The following is a 7,112-nucleotide window of genomic DNA, read 5'->3' as shown; positions in this document are numbered from 1 at the left end:
AGAGCCCCCAGACCGGTGGCCAGGACTGGCAGTGTGAGTGCCACTAAAAATCGGTGCCTACCTCTGCCCTAGATGTTGACTGTGACCTTGTAGAGTGCACGAATACCCTAGAAGGAGATTGAATGCTGGTTACACATCATAACATACAACAGTACACCCAGAGATCCACTTCCAGAGCCTCTGGGTGGAGATTTTGGATCCTTATATAAGGAGGTGAGAGAGTAATTAGGTGAACTTACCTCATGTAAAATTGTAAAGGGCTAAGTGTATTTAATCAATCATATATATACACACATATACATCATATATTAGTTAGTAATCGATAAGCAAGTGCATAACCAATATAACCACGATGGGTGGCCTTTTTGGGGAGGTGTGCAAAACAAAGCCATTTGGCTTATGAAGATTTGACTTACCATGGATGCTGTTATTTATCCCAGCCTAGGAGTTCTCCACCTCTTGGCATGGATCCTCAATGGTTTGTGAGGCTAGAATCTCCACCCTGCGGAAGTATAGATAGAAGTCGTTAATGTTTCTAAAGCCCTTGGCATTGCAGACCACCTTCACCTGGGATCTCTGAGCGTTAGTATCCACTTACCAGCAGCCCAATTGTATTTCGCTAGTAACTAACACACAAATCCAAATGCGCTCTCGTCGGGATCACGCAGTCCTGTTCAGGGCATTGCGGAGCAGGGAGCCTGCGGCAGATGGTTCCTGGGTATCTCTAGTACTGGAAAGGCACCTGGACTTTAAAGGCTTTCCCAGTTTGAGCTCAGTGCAGTGATTTGCAGCCATGCTTCGGTCTGCATTCATCTCAAACGGCTGAACGTGGTGGTGACAGCAAGTCTTGCCGAGGAGTTCATTGTGATTGCAAACTGACGGCTTGGACTGCTCATTAGGAGAGCCCATTCTCTTCAGGGGTTACCTGAAAGGCTTTTCCCAGTGCTTTTGGTGGATACATCCCAAACATTGATGCTCTCAGTGCTCATTTTGCCTGAGTGTCAGTTGCAGGTCAGGGTGTGAATTTTTCTGCCTGGGAAGCTAATTTTTTAGGCCAACTCCTGTCTTGGGCTAGGTCAGGACTAGTTTACAGATTCAATTTCTGTCTCCTTCAGGGCAGAAGTAGCTGCACCAGAAGTTTTACTCCTCTGCAGCCAAAGTCACTGTATTGCAGGTCTGGTGAGCTGCACGCTAGGCCATCGCTGAGCCCCAGAGAGAGGGAAGCGATTTCTGTCTCTTCCATTTCACGTTTTTCCCCATGAGGAGGAATTAGGGTAGAGCCTGTAGTAGCTTGTGGTTGAACAACTGGTCACAAAAGGTCACATTGCTTCCTGGGCCAGCTGTCAGATCAAGAGACTTCATCCCAGTCACCAGCAGTGAGTGGAGACGGGCAGTTGTCCTGTGAGTTGCAGGGGCAGAAGAGCCATTTTAAAGCCTGATCACTGCTAAGATCTCAGCATGTGAAGAAGTTTATTCAGGGGCATTTAGAAAGGGTTAATGATTAACCTTCCGGGTTATAAAATGTTTTGCCCATCCAGTCTGCAACTGAACCACTAAGTGCCTTTCACAAAGAGAGGAAGGCAATTAAGCAGACCCATAAACGAGACAGACATGCAAACCCTAGAAAGACAATATCCCACTCTATTGTCTGTGTTCCCCCTTTCATCCTTAGACATGGGGGAGGACGAGGGTTTTATTGCCTGGGGGATTGTCACAGCAATAGTGTAGCAAAGATGGACATGGTGGAGAATCTTCCCGAAAGCATAAGCCTTGATCATTCTTCTGTCTTATTGGCAAAGCCATAGAAGATCAAAACAAGGAAGCCAGGAGACCCCTTACAATAGGCTGGCTCCAAGAGACAGAGGATTTTAGAAAGACAGACATGCTTTCCCAGCGATGGGAGAGGGACACTGCCTCATCCACAATGTTGCTCAGTGAATGACAACTATAAGCATCTTTCCAATAGCCATAATTTGATACAGTTTTGTTTTTAACCCATCCTAGTGTGGCTGCGAGAATCACAGCTGGTGAAAGCTCTCCTAGGTGAGATGCACAGCAGAGCGCCTGTACCGTTAACGATGCCAGACAGGCCGGGTCTCCTGGGACCCACTCACTGTTGCTTGGAATGGCTTGGCTTTCTTCGCAGTTCTTTCACTGCTCCTGCCTTTTCCTGTGAACTCACGTTCCTACGGGAGAGAGAGGAAAGACACAGAGTGCCAGAGCCTTCTTTGGTAGATGCTTTATGGAGCTCTTCCAGTTTCCGCTGGTGTACCCTTATGCCCACACCAGGTACGTGTGACAGTGAATGGGATCGGCTTATGTTCATGGGCTGGGAAAGCGATGTGCCTCACTTCACCACCACGCCTTCCTTCCAGCTCCAAAAGAAGCCTCCTGCCTCCTGTCCAAGTAGCCTCTCAGAGAGAGACAAAAGCCCTTTTACTCTCTTGAAGCCGCCCCCTTGTTGGGGTCAGTGTGTCACAGGAAACAATGATGGGACTGTTCTGCAACCTCTGCCCCTCTAGATGGCAGCACCGGCACATGCATGAAAGAGCCACTGCCTTGCAAGGCTGTGCAGAGGCGCTGAAGAGCCAGTTGTCCCCAGAAGAGCAGCAAGGGTGCTAGAAGGATGACTGTGGCCTTACCAGAATCTCACTGCAGCCAATGGAGGATCTGGGTTTCTTTGCAAACCCAGGGCCTGTGCAGGGGAGCAAATACCACAGCCAGGACAGCGCTGCTGAGCGAGGCTCCAGGGGAGCCCTGTGTCCCCCTGGGCAGCTTGTCAGAAATAAAGATATTAATCTCTGTTGTCCAATGTCATTCCAGCCACCAGTGAAACTTCAGCGACACTCTGCCCGAAGCTCAGCTGGAGTTCAGTTCCATTTTGCACAGGGAGGCAGACAGCCCCTCTTTGCTCTTCACTGCGCCTCGGATACCAAGGTGATGGGCGTGATATAAGAACCCAGAGAGACGGCACACGTGGGTCCAAGTGGACAGGCTCATTCCTTCATGCACTGCAAGCACGATGTGGAGTTTCTGAGCATTTGCCTGTAATTCCAGTCACCCCAGTGACTGTTTCCCCAGTTTCACCCGGCTGCTTTCATAACTAAGGGCAGCAGGTGATTCTCCTCCTGGTGGAGGATTCCTAACCCATCTTGCACAAGGCTGCCATAAAACATAGGTGAGATCATCTGACCAGAAGCTGGTGAGTCTGTCGTGCAGTCTAGGCACTCATCTGACATCGCTTTTCAGCTTGCTCCGGGAAGCTCCTACCATCGCGAGGCTGTGTTGACAGAGAACCCAGCCTTGAAAAATCAGAACAAATGGGGAAATCTCTGCAAGATCAGACCTGCTAGTCTACTCTCTACGTAGACATAATTGGGGCCTAAAAGCTTAAAAACACATAAGTGTTACTCCAAACTCAGCTGTAGTCTGTGGAGGGGGGCAGGGAGGGGAGCAGGGCATATGTTCTCCTCAGGACACTGACTCCCATGGTCCGGGATGAGGGAAGTCACCACCATCAGCTGGCTGTTCAGTGAGTTGTGTGAACGCAGTTCGGCTCACCAGTGCAGTTTTAGTGAGCTGGTGTGTCCTTCATACTAACCTCAGACATTACTGGTGCTAGGGATCGTACTTGCTGGCAATTCCTGCAGAGCAATCAACAGCTAGAGAGGGTTGAGATAAGCTCCAGCTCTGGGGCAGGTGGATCCTACTTGCTTGGATTCTGTTCTGGGGACTTCAGGTTCTGGTGCCTTTCCCCAGCACAAAGCCCGCCTGAGGGGAGTCAAACACGCTGACGTTGGTCCATTCAGCCCTTAGCAATACAAGGAGCCATTCCCCACCCCCAAGCACTACAGTGACATTTCAAGGGGGGACATTGCACCCGACTGCCCAGAAATTCTTACTGATGCAAACAAAATGGAGCTGGTTCTGTGGGTTTTGACATCACTGAGTTCTGTTTTGGGACGAGCAAATGACAGCAGAAATGGGCCCAGGACAGAGTTCTGATGATTTAGGGTGGGAGTTTCTGAAAGTGCGAAATCATTTGGGAGCACCAGTCCCAGGGAATGTGAGTGGGGTTCCTGCTATTCCTTTCCAAGTGGGGGGTTTCCAGAGTACCTCGAGAGCAGGAATTGCTTCCCACGGTTGCACTGGGCCAGGGTTAGGAGAATGCAGGAAAGCTGTGGCCTGCACCTGAAGAAATAGAAGTGAAGCAACAGGACAATATACATAGCAAGTAGCAAGGTGAATGGAGTGTAAACAATACGGAAGGGATTTTTATTCAGTCCTTTACAAAGAGAAACCCTCAAGTTGTCAAAAAAGAGCGAACTACAAACGAATCAGAAATACTGTGAATAAAATGCTTTAAACTTTATACTTAAGACAAATCCACTTAGACCAATAGAAAGAATTGTTGCAAAGCATCAACATCACTGACAGAATGGAGATCTTACAAATGCGTAGTACACACAGAACCGTTTAAAGAAGTAGTTTGAGTTCCAACAAAAGTACCTTATTGGAATACATTGGAATTTACAAAACATCAATCATTATTGTGCAATAAAAAGACATTGTCTAGTTATCCCAAAGAACGGAGCAGCCTTTGTATTCTTTTGTTTTCTCCAAAATTCAGTAAAAATCAGGATTGGCTCTCTGCAATACAGTGGCACAAAACACATTCTTTTCAGAATATTGCCTTTTGACACTAAAAATAGTTAAAAAGATACAGTACTACAAATTGTTAACAACTGCTTAAAGCCTTGTTCTCCCCTGGTTAGAGGTGAAACACAAAGAGGTCACCAACAAAATTATTAATAAATGACCAGCATCAATATTTTTAATCCTTAAAGGCACAACATCACTTTCTGGTGGTGGAATTTTATCAATAGGAATAAAACATCCACCCAGACGCTCTGTTTAACCTCTTGTTTCTAAGTTTGTGGTTTATTTTTTTTATTGCAATTGAAAAATGAATTAGTTAGAATGGTTCATTTAAACATTGTGCATTCCAAAGTATAAGCATGCCTCACACCTGTCCCCTAGACACAGAGACTCTCTTCACTCACTTAACAGGAGAAATCTCGTTCTCTGGGACCCCGCTGATAAAAGGTCAAGATTGAGTATTTTTTGCTTATGACAAACAACTAAGGATTCAAACGTAGTGCTGAAACCGACTGTGTTTCTTTAATGTTTCATTCATGGCTTTGAAGTTTAAGTGAATTAATGGCAGGGTCTGGATTGTTCTTTTACAGTCAGGGCTAGATCTGTCAAAAAAACAAACAAAAAAAAGCCACCTCAAAGCCAACAGAATTCAATGGGTGGCTCCAATTTCAGATGAGTTGAATTTTGGTTCCAAATGCATTTTATTTTCAGTCTAGTGCAGTTGGCATAACTTTATGCGTATAATTTAAATCAGTCTATTTCAGTAAAATGTACTGGTTCTTTGAATTCAGTCTGCATTTGTATGCTTCAGACCATCAATGACACCACACAACTGCTGCTCTGTCTGTTGACTCTTTCACTGAAAAAGGTGGCAGAGTTTTCTGGCGATCTGTTATAGACTATTTCTTGCAGCGGAGGAGGATTCTCCCACCCCTTCTTCACATTCAGGCAAAGCAGATAGTTTAGCCACATGCTTTCCCTGGAATTCCTTTCCCTAACAGTGCTGATTAACAAGGTACCAGGGACTGCACAGGTGCTGTTCAGTACTCTCACTGGCAGGGAATTGGGGCAGCTAACAGCATTCTTTAAGGAACTAGTAACAATGGTACTTTGCACTCAAAAGCACTTTTCATTGAGGGATCACAGCCCCGTGAGAAAAGCAAATGTTACTAAACTGCCACCACATCTGAGGAAACTGAGGCACACAGAAGTGGTGTGAGCTTGGACAAGTCACTTGCCCAATGAGCGGCAGAGCTATGAACAGGATCCAGGACTCCTGCCTCGCAGCCCCTCTAGACCTGTGCAGAACAGGAAGGTTATCGGAGAGATGCTTTCTATTTACCCGCACCCCAGGGCAATCGGTGCTGATGGGAAAGGAAATGGCAGAGAACTACAGGGCAAGGCAGACACCCTGGTCACGGTTTTGTCAGCTCTCCTGAGCATGCTGCTGACACTCTTCAGTGCTCGCTTGTGAGCTAGCAAAATCTCACTTACTAGAAAATAAGCAGCTGGGGCAGAGAGTCCCGTCAAAAGTGCTACTGGTAAATTTTCTATGGCATATGTATATTTTCTGTTCTCAGACAGCTCCTGCTAGCATCGGGGAATCTCATCTGAGAGTGTAGCTGGTCTAACTCAAAGAAATGCAAGAGTACATGAAACCAATACATGCATGTTACCATATTTTACAGTATATATCGGGTTGCATTCACACAAGCATAACATCACAGACCAGGGAGAGAACGTCCCTCTTTATGCAGCACGTGGGGACTTCCCGTGAATACGGCATGCAGCTTGGGGCACTCCGTTCCAGGTGGCTAAAACAAATCAGAGGGGATCAAGATAGAGGGGCCCAGAGCATGTTAGGTTCAGGGGGCTGCAGACCTAACCAAATACTGGAGCTAAGTATGAATAACTCAGCAGAGACGGCAGGGAACAGCCACAGTGTAAGTACTTGACAGAGAGCAGTGAGTTTATCAAAGGGAAAGTTTAGGGTGGAAGTCAGGACAACTGTCCTAACGATGTTGACCTGACTCTGGAAGAGTCTCCCCAGGGAAAGAGGGTTAGCACTTCACCGGGAATGGTCCCTTGAAATGTGTGTTAATGCTAAACAATCTGTTCCACTTTGTATTAACCTGGGACACTGGGAATACCTTTCCCAGACCTGCAGAACAGCTCTGAGTGGCTTGAAAGTGTCTCTCTCACCAACAGAAGTGGGTCTAATAAAAGATATTACCTCCCCCGCCTTGTCTCTCTGATATCTGGGGACCAACACAGCTACACAACCCTGCAAACAGCAGGTTCTATAGTCCAATGTGAACTTTTGCTATAGGCTGCTATTAAAAAACCACAATATTCATCCCTTCCAAGCCGTCTGGAAAGGGCTATACTTGGGCTCGCTATCAGATATGACGACCAGCCACATGGCTTCTGCTCCGCAAATGCAGACCTCGGGG

Source organism: Mauremys mutica, chromosome 21 (assembly GCF_020497125.1).
Source record: "Mauremys mutica isolate MM-2020 ecotype Southern chromosome 21, ASM2049712v1, whole genome shotgun sequence".
Taxonomy (NCBI): domain Eukaryota; kingdom Metazoa; phylum Chordata; order Testudines; family Geoemydidae; genus Mauremys; species Mauremys mutica.
The sequence above is the reverse complement of the archived record's forward strand: the minus strand, read 5'-3'. Positions refer to the sequence as shown.